The sequence below is a fragment of the Nuphar pumila genome, chromosome 12 (assembly GCF_984573655.1).
Source record: "Nuphar pumila chromosome 12, dmNupPumi1.hap1.1, whole genome shotgun sequence".
NCBI classification, from domain to species: domain Eukaryota; kingdom Viridiplantae; phylum Streptophyta; class Magnoliopsida; order Nymphaeales; family Nymphaeaceae; genus Nuphar; species Nuphar pumila.
Genome location: NC_143260.1, coordinates 80,901,524 through 80,911,837, shown reverse-complemented (window position 1 = coordinate 80,911,837; position 10,314 = coordinate 80,901,524). Strand labels below are relative to the sequence as shown.

The 10,314-nt window shown below is 34.6% G+C and overlaps 1 non-coding gene across 1 annotated transcript; it reads left to right on the top strand.

Annotated features, from left to right (window-relative positions):
• LOC149821063 (small nucleolar RNA Z267) lies at positions 1-71 on the top strand. Its single transcript, XR_016426896.1, has one exon. It is a non-coding gene; the product is annotated as a small nucleolar RNA Z267 (small nucleolar RNA).
• Positions 72-10,314: the final 10,243 nt, after the last annotated feature.

Here is a 10,314-nt window from a genome sequence, read left to right as displayed (position 1 = left end):
TTGGTGCTTATGATGGTTTTAAATATACTCTAAGTAACCACAATGAATAGACACTGATTCTGAGGCACCCAACAACCACTTTTGTTCTTCTTAAACTTCTATTGTTCTGTTTTGTTCAGAGAGATTTTAAAACTGGTGGTAAAGTGGATAGGCCCATCTTCTGATAATCTCCCCTATGCATTAATAAAATCTTGTGCTTTTTCTATTGTGGTTTAGTTGTTTCAACTTTTTCTATGATCATCATGTTATTTTCTGTTCTTTGGCAGTTGAGTCATGATGAGTGAAGATTGAATTTCTGTTGTTTAGAGTAGAAACATTTGGGTGTAGTAGTATTAGAGATTTGAACTTTTGGTTATGACCCATTTGGCTTGCTCAGAGTAGGGGTGATACTTGTGATACCTATGTTAGATATCTCATCATGAAGTTCTGAATTTTTTGCTAGTCAACTCGGCCTGTGTATAACTGTTTAGTTATACACTGCCGATCCCAAGCCCAGATAAAGGAGGAGGGTTGCGGTAGGCCAGTGACAACCAGCATAAAAACTTAGTCATACCCTATGAATATGAACCAATATGAGAATTTCGTTGAGGTGTTCCCTACTGAGCGACACGTTGTACTCTATAGGCCCGGAGGCAGTGATAAATGGGCAAGGGTTGCTATGTCGTCGCCCAGAAGCGATGCGTCACACCGGCGCCCAGGTGTGATGTCAAATAGGCAAGGGTTCCCTCACTTTCTTGGACGGGTGGGGGTAAAGAAGTTAGTCCAAGACCATAAAATTAGGTTAGCCACTTGGAACATAGGGTCTTTAACCAGTAAGTTGGTAGAGTTAGTAGATGTTATGTGTAGGAGAAAGATTGATATTTTATGTCTACAAGAGACCAAATGGGTAGGTGAGAAGGCAAAAGTGATAGAACCTTGGGGATATAACATTTGATATATAGGAATAAATAGAAATAGGAATGGAGTAGGGATTGTTATGAGCCGTGAGTTTATAAATAATGTCATTGAGGCCCGTAAGAAGGATGATAGGATTTTACTTATTAAATTAGTATTATGTACGGATATTATTAATATTATTAGTGTTTATGCACCTCAAGTAGGTTTAGATGATTCCATTAAGCGTCAATTTTGGGAAGATTTAGATGGAGTTGTATAAGGGATATCTTATGGAAAAAAGCTTTTCATCGGCGGTGACCTTAATGGACATGTAGGCATTAGTAGGGATGGATTTGAGAGTATCCATGGAGGCTATGGCATAGGAGAAAGAAACGAAAGTGGAGAAAGGATTTTAGATTTTGGTTTGTCCTATGATATGATCTTAGCAAACACTTGGTTTAGGAAGAGAGAATCTCACCTAGTAACATTTAAAAGTGGGGTTAATACAAGTCAGATAGATTTTTTTCTACTTAGAAAGGGAGATAGAGATTGTTGCATCGATTGTAAGGTTATACCAGGAAAAAGTGTAGCTACACAACATAGAGTCTTAATTTTAGCTCCTAGAATTAGACAATGCCGCAAAAGGGATAGACATAGGATAGATCATAGAATTAAGTGGTGGGCATTAAAAGGAGCTAAACAAAGAATGTTTATAGAGCAAGTAGTTAAGGAAGTTGATTGGTGTCTCGAGGAGGATTCAGAATCAATGTGGAATAAGATAGCGGGTGGCAGAGCATGTGGCTAAGGAGGTATTGGGTGAGTCTAAAGGCGGTGCACCGCTAGGTAAGGATACATCATTGTGGAACGAGGATGTCAAATTAGCTATTAAGGTTAAAAGAAAGTGTTATAGAAATCTAAGAGTCGTGATAATGAGAATTTGAAGAAGTATATGATAGCAAAGAAGGAAGCTAAAAAAGTAGTTCGAAACATGAGCGATGAAGTATATAATGAAGTTTATGACAAGTTGGATACCAAAGAAAGCGAAAAGGATATTTATAGGCTTGCAAAGATGAGAGATAGAAAATCGAGGAATCTGGGTATGATTAGATGTATCAAAGATAAAACACAAAGGGTTTTAATCAAAGATGAGGAGATTAAGGAGAGATGAAAAGATTATTTTGATAAGCTATTTAATGAAAGTCATGCTCAGGATCTTGGAGACTTGTTCATTCCTTTTCATGAGATGAATCATGACTTCATACACAAGATTCAAAAGAAAGAAATTACATAGGCTTTGAAGAAAATGAAATCAAGAAGGGCAATTGGCCCAGATGGTATACCTATCGAGGCTTGGAAATGCTTGGGAGAGAAAGGCTTAGAATGGTTGACAAATCTTTTTAACAAGATTTGGCGGACAAATAAGATGCCTAATGAGTGGAGGAAGAATACTTTGGTGCCTCTATATAAGAATAAGGGTGATATACAAGATTGCACAAACTATCGTAGTATAAAACTCATGAGTCATACTATGAAACTTTGGGAGAGGGTGATTGAGTCTAGGTTGAGGAAGGTTGTCATGATATCGGAGAATAAATTTGGTTTTATGCCTCGAAGATCAACTATGGAAGCTATACATCTTCTTAGACAACTTATTGAGAGAAATAGAGAGAGGAACAAAGATTTGTGTATGGTTTTTATTGATTTGGAGAAGACATACGATAGAGTACCTAGGGACGTTCTTTGGTGGACAATGATGAAGAACGGTGTTTCTCTCAAGTACATTAGTATAATTAAGGATATGTATGAAGGAGTAGTAACCAATGTCCGCACTTGTGGAGGGGTGACAACTAATTTTCCTATAACGGTTGGGTTACATCAAATATCTGCTTTAAGCCCTTTCCTATTTGCTATAGTGATGGATGAGCTTACGAGATCAATTCAAGAAAATGTGTTGTGGTGTATGTTGTTTGCTGATGATATTGTTTTGATTGATGAGTCTAGAGTTGGGGTTAATGCTAAGTTAGAATTATGGAGACAGACATTGGAAGCAAGAGGTTTTAAATTGAGTAAGAGTAAGATAGAATATATGGAATGTCGGTTTAGTAAGCAACGAAGTAGTGATGGGAGTGTAGTGAAACTTGGTGAGCAAGAAATATCAGTGGATAATTGTTTCAAATATTTGGGATCTATCATTCAAAAGTATGGAGAAATTGATGAAGATGTAATCATAGGATAAAGGTTGGGTGGATGAAATGGAAAAGTGCAACTGGAGTGTTGTGCGATCGTAGAATACCAATGCGGTTGAAGGAAAAGTTTTATAGGATGACTATTAGGCCTGCTTTACTATATGGTATGGAATGTTGGGCTACCAAGAGACATCATATTCAAAAAATGAGTGTAGCTGAGATGTGTATGCTTAGATGGATGTGTGGAAATACAATAAAAGATAAGATTCAGAACGATGAGATACGTAAGAAGGTAGGTGTTGCACCCATTGAAAATAAAATGAGAGAGAATCGTTTACGGTGGTTTGGACATATTCAGCGAATGCCTAATGATGCTCCAGTTAGAAGGATGGAGAAATGGGAAAATATATTAGTTAAAAGAGGTCGGGGTAGGCCTAGAAAGACTTGGATGAAGATGATAGGAAAGGATATGAATGCTTTGAACCACACCAAGGACATGGCATTGGATAGAAATGTTTGGAGGAGAAGGATTCATGTGGAAGACCCAAAATGATTTTCTTTGTTGGTTCATATCGCCGACCCCAATTGTTTTGGGATGAAGGCGTAGTTGTTGTTGTAATTTGGCATGATGCTAGTGGAGCAATATCTCCCAAATAAGCTATGATCTACATTTGATTGATGTAGTTGGTTTATATCTATTACAGGCTTATGGGACTAAAGCTTAGGTTGAAACACAAGCGAAAAACTTTTCCGATAATGGGGTAGAGGTGGTTTGGATTCTTTGCTTAAGTTGTGCCAGGCCAACATCAAGATTGCAGTCCAAATGATTTCCTGTTGAGTTAGCTTTCAAGATCAAGCCTGAAGTTATATGGGCCCATCCTTCTTGGTACATCAAGTTATTTCAGCCCATCTGCACCCTTCTCTTCGATTGTGATTTCCATACTTTGAAACTGAGTGGTTCATTTTTCCATAAGGTTGTTGAGATGTTCAACTATTAGTAAGAGAATTTCAACAGATGTCTTTCGTCGAAAGAATTTGTACACGAGTGTTGCTTACTATTTACTTTTCTTGACTAGTGTTTACTTTTTGAAGTTCTAATCTTTGATGAACATTAATTTTACCAAAATGCTATGAAGCTCTTACCGGATATCCATGATGACCCCCACAACAAATAATGATGCAAAAAAATGTATAAACTTCTTGAATGTGTTTGGCCTTAATCTATTTCTTTAGATCCTTTGTTATCTTGTTTTTTTTTCTTGGTCATTATCATATAGTAGTGTAAATTTTATAAAATAGATTTTTAAAAGATATTTTTGATAAAAAAATGTTTTGTGAAAGCTAGACACCAAATAATAAAAATAGCTCATGCTAGGGTGAGATCCTGGTCGAACTCAGGAAATGAGAGAAAACTTTGTATTCCACAGAATGACAAACTTTATTGCCTTTAAAATAAAAATAAATAAAAGTAACTAGCGATTACAATGAATTACTCTCTTGTAGAGGGCTCAAAAAGAATAATAAATGGCCTTATATAAACCTAAATTAAAAATAAATAAATACCCATAATCGAAAAGAAAAAAGAAAAATGGTCTTCAATTGCTTCAGTTTGTAGTCCCTTTATATTCATTGCTTCCCTTTGAATGCTTCAGTTGAACCAGCAGACTACTAGTATTTGATCTGTAGGCTCTTTTACTCTTTGCTCACTTGATAAAACATTCCTTGAGGGTTTTTTTTTGCTCTTTTGAGGGCTCAAAGGAACCTTTAGAAGACCCCAGAGGGCTCTTCAGGAATACTTTTGAGGGCCTACCGCACGCACGGTCAACCGTTTTCCTGCAAGACAAAAACACAAAAAGAGCAAAACCAAGCAAAGAAGCATTACCAAAATCTAATCTTTTAAGCAAGAAAAGCAAAAAACTAATCTAACAAACTAACCAACAGTAAAAAAAACTAACCTGTAACAAACTAATTTACTAAATGACAAAACAACAAACTAACTAACTAAATAACACTAAAGAAACTAATTAACGTAACAAACTACTAACAAATTATTAAACTAATTATAAACTAACTTAATAACAACTATGAATCAATTTAACTAGATTGAAAATAAACTATTAAACCAACTAATTAACAAATTATGTAACTGTGATCATCGCAAAAATTTTCCTATGTCCTTTGGTTTCTCTCTCTTCTTTCTCTTTCCCTTTTCTAACCTTTATTCTCCTCCTTTTTGAAGGGAGGAAAATAAAAAAAAAGAAAGAAAAGAAAGGGAGAAGAGAAAAAGAAAGAGAGAAAGAGAAGAGGAACTCTTTTGCGCGGTCTCACTTGACCTTAATTTTGAAAATTTTTGAAATAACTCGCCTCCGTTTTTGAAATATTTGCGAAAAAACTGAGAGACAGGATCCGCTCGTCGGTACGGGGTTCGACCGTTCCTGGCGCCTTTACTAGGGGTAATCGAACCAAGGGTCGAATTTTATGCCTCTTGTTTTTGCTGAGAATTTATCTAAGAAATTATTCTAAGACTAAATGCACAAAGAATCATGCTTGTGCAAATGCAAAGATGTATGCTCTTTTTGAAAATATTTTAAAGAATTTTCAAGTGTTTCTGAAATGAATCTGATAAAGTGGAGAAATGATTTCTAACTTAGAACTTAAGATAAAAGTTCTAAGTTTTTAGAATAATCAAGAGCTTTGGAAAAATAAATCTGGATTTTGGAAAATGATTTTGAAGTTTTGAGATAAAAGAAGAAGAAAGGAATTTTCAAAGTCATAAATGGACTTTGAATCAGAATAGAAATGAAAATGGAGTTGAATCAGAAGGAAAGATGGAATTTGGGAAATCTGAATAAAATTGAGAAATGGAATTGATTTAAAAGTTGGAATTTCAAGATGAAATCTGAATCCAAGATCTGGATTCTGAATAGAGTTCAAAGTTGAATTTTGAATTCAGGATCTGAAATGGGAACTTGATTTTGAATTCAGGATCTGAAATGGGAACTTGATTTTGAAATCTGGAATGAAATGGAATTGGTTTTAAGGTTTGGAATTAAAGTGGAATTTGGATTTGGAATTTTGAAGGGAATTGGATTCAAGATTCGGAATCCAAGACGGTATTTGGATCTGAAATCTGAGATCCAATATAGGGTTGGACTCTGGATCCTAAGATGGAATTGGATCTAAAGTCTGAGATCCAAAGTAGAATTGGATTCTAGATCCTAAATGGATTTGGATCTAAAGTCTGAGATCCAAAGTAGAATTGGATTCTGGATCCTAGGATGGATTTTGGATCTGAATCTGAGATCCGAGGTGAATTGGGTTCTGGATCCTAAAGAATGGATTTTGGATCTGAAATCTGAGATCCAAAAGGGAATTGAGTTCTGGATCTTAGAATAGAATTGGATCTGAAGTCTGAGATCCAAAGTAGAATTGGATCTTGAATCCTAAATGGAATTTAGATCTGTAATCTGAGATCCAATATGGAACTGGGTTCTGGATCCTAGAATAGATTTGGATCTGAAGTCTGAGATCCAAGATGAATCGGGTTCTGGATCCTAAGATGGATTTTGGATCTGTAATCTGAGATCCAAAGTGGAATTATACTTGGAAATCTGGATCCAAGTTGGGATTTAGGATCTAATTTTAGATTTGGATTCTGAAAGCCAAAGTGGGACCTTTAATGATGGATCTGGGTTTTGAAAACCCTGATCGAATTTAAAATTTCAAGTTTTGAGATTCAAATCCAAACCTTGATTGAAGATAAGAGGATCAGAAGATAACTTCAAAGTTAAATTGAACTTTGAAATTGAATTTTGGATTTGGGTTGGAATTTTGGAGTTCGAATATAAAAATGATTTTGGAATTTCAAAGTCAAATTGGACTTTGAAATTGAATTTTTTTGAATCTTGAAATGAGATAGAATTGGATAAGAAGAAGAATCACTTGGAATTTTGAAAAAGGAAATTTTGAAAATATGATGCAATTCTATCATATATGATGAATGAATTTGAATACGTTTGAAATTAGATTTGAAAATCATATTTCATTCTTCAAATGAATTTAAATAAGATTAATAATATAATACACTCCTGACTATGGTCATTGAATGTATTATATAATAGTCATATCTAAATTCAAATGAAGGATAAAATACCTTTTTAGTGCTTTTATAGAATTTAAAATGAAATTAACCCTCAATATACCCTGACTATGGCCATTGATATATATTTTGAGTTAATTTTAAGTTGAATTCTGATAAAAGAAGAAAATATTTTAGGAAAATATGATGGATTTTGAAAATGGATATAGTGTGGATCCAGTGTTATTTTGTAAAAGATAAAAATGCTAAGTTTTGTCCACACCCTGACTATGGCCATTGATATGGATCATCAACTTAGTATTTATTATCTCTTATGAAATAGTGCACGTGTCATTCGTGTTTTACCATTGTGAGAATTTGAGAAATGAAGGCAAAAATGCATGAAAACAAGCAATTCATGATGTTATAATGCTCATCCATTCTACCTAAAGCAGGAAATGTAAATTTTCATTAAAGTCTAGCTATTACAACTCATAAAATCAAATTTACAACTTCAAATAATGACTTTATCTACATATTTCCTGCAAAACAACTTGGTTAGCCTGAAAATAGAAGTAAGTTTATATATATCATATGAATATCAATAGTAAAAAGGCTCATATACCAAGCTGTTTATGATGAAAAGAAAAAAAAAGATGACATATATACCAACATGCCTACATATATATGTATATACTTGTATAATAAATATGAGATATATAAAAAAAAAACTTGCAGCTAAAACACCTAAAATTTCCTAAATCTGTAATTGTAGCATTCTTTGCAAAATTCTGCAGGTAGGATCTCTCCAACACACTTTACATCATTATGAGAAATAATCGCAACTCCATTATTTGCAACTAAAAGGAGCAGCTTTAACGATTAAGGCCATAGAGAAATCCTTATATCAGTATATACAAAGATGCAAGTTGTAACAGCTTGGTGAACTCTTGTATCTTCTGCAGCTGTTTCAAAAGTAGCAGAAGTTGAAATACTCAAGTGCGATTCCCTCAGCTCAGAAGGACCTATTACCAAGCAAGTAATCAAGTTCCCTTTCATAACTAGGGAGAGGATCTTCTACTGCCAGTGAGTAAATAGTGTTGTTAATGTGGCTGGTATTATGATTTTCTTGAAAAACTATGAATAGGATTACTATCTATAGCTGAGAAAATGCAATCAGCAAGGTCCTTTATATTTCTAACTGGATCCACAGGAAATGTGCTACTACAGCTCATACTTCCTGGACTTATTATCTCGCTTCCTAGATAATTAGAAATTGGCTGTATTGCTGAGACAAACGGGTGACCTGCTGCACCAAGATGAGCAACTGTAGGATCTGCTGTGCATGAATTTATGCTGATTGAAGCATTTATTGGTAGAGGCAAAATCTGAGTGCGTGAATGTCCAAGCACTCACAGTCGGTGAGACATTTAACGAAGATGGTTAATGATCATTTAGTATAGAGAAAATGCAAACTACTGAAACTAATTTACAAAGATTATAACAAATCAGGTGGAGCATATAATAGTGAGGTGAAATCTAGCAAGCTAAATTACCAGGGTTTTACTGTATCAGGTGATCAGACTTCAGGAAAGTCGTGCGCACCTGAAAGGAAAGAAAGGAATATGAGAAAGTGCATAGAATGTGTACTGCAATGTTATACCTGTAAAAAGAGAATTAACTAAAATGAAATCTCATAAGATGTGAACTAAAAAAAAAAAAAGATGAGAAGATGCAGAGATGCGTAATCCACTCATATGGATAAGGTTTTCTTGCTGGAATTCTTGGATTTAGTTCTGGTTGGAAAGCATGAGGCTCCTAGAGCATTTGCAGTGGCGTTGTGTGAAGTTATATATGAAAGTACCTTGTCAATAACAACTTCTGCAGCAAATTCAACATCATCGCCCTGTTTTAGCTACTTTGGTCCTATCTGATGAGGCACTTGCATGTCATGGCCTCTCCTTATAATGCAAATAAATCACAGAATGTCATATGACCCCCCCGGGCCTGATTGTGCTAACGACAATAGTTCTTACAGGAACCTAAAATCTTGTCGCATCTTTACAGCAGAACACATTCATAGTGGGTATTGATCTTTTCCCTTTTCCAGTAAGGTAATACTTTGAACATCAGAAATGGGAATTTTGACACCATAATGAAAATGTGAGAAAGATAATCAAATAGAGAGGATTGTAATGCTACGAGAGATGAGTCAAATATCTAGCTTTCAAACTATATGCTTTGCAGTGAGTAAAGTATCGAAGATTTGAATTGATGACTTTGTTCAATACAAAAGAAAAACAACTTCCTCTTACAACAGATCAGTATATTTCCAAGGTAACATACATTAGTATAACTCCTACCAACTCATCTTCAGTCGATACTTTGAGCAATTTCTAACCAGTTATATATGCAAAAAGAAAAAAAGTAGGTACCCACTGTTACAATCTATTACAATAGATGACTGAGCGTAACCATTATAAGAGAAAGTGATGAGACGCACCTTCAGAGGACTAACCTCTCTTTAGGGTTATTTGATATGATGATTTCATCATTCAGAATTTTCTGCAGTATTACCAAAACTACCGATTTGGGATTTATGCTGTGACAAGAGGATCTATCTATTAAATGAAATATGGAATTTCATGTCTTCAGGAGGTATAGATACACCACACGAAAACCCTGATTATGAACTTGATATTTATTGAACAGATTGATGTCACCTGTCATGCTCATATGATATATTGGTTCGACAGATCCATTCTGGACCTTGTATTCATGCAGTTTTCTGCTACAAATTGAGGATGTAGCCATAAAAGTAACAACCAGAATTCACAATAAAGAAAGAATCTATATGACATACTGGTTTTAGATTTACAGAGTATTAGAAATCAATTAATGGAGATGGCCTACAGATGTTTATGTGCAGGAAGTCATTAATGCAAATAACATAAAATTACAAATAACTCAAAATAACATTGAAGCTGGAAATCGAACATAGCACAAACAATCTGATATGAATATCAGGGGTGAATAGCAAAAATGATGTGATAGGAAAGAGGATTTAAGACATGCAAATCAAAAGCAAAATGGGACAATATTAACATTCAAATCTGCCTGAGCATAAAAAAAAAATTTAGCAAAGAAGGCAAATGATACTAGAATCAATGATTC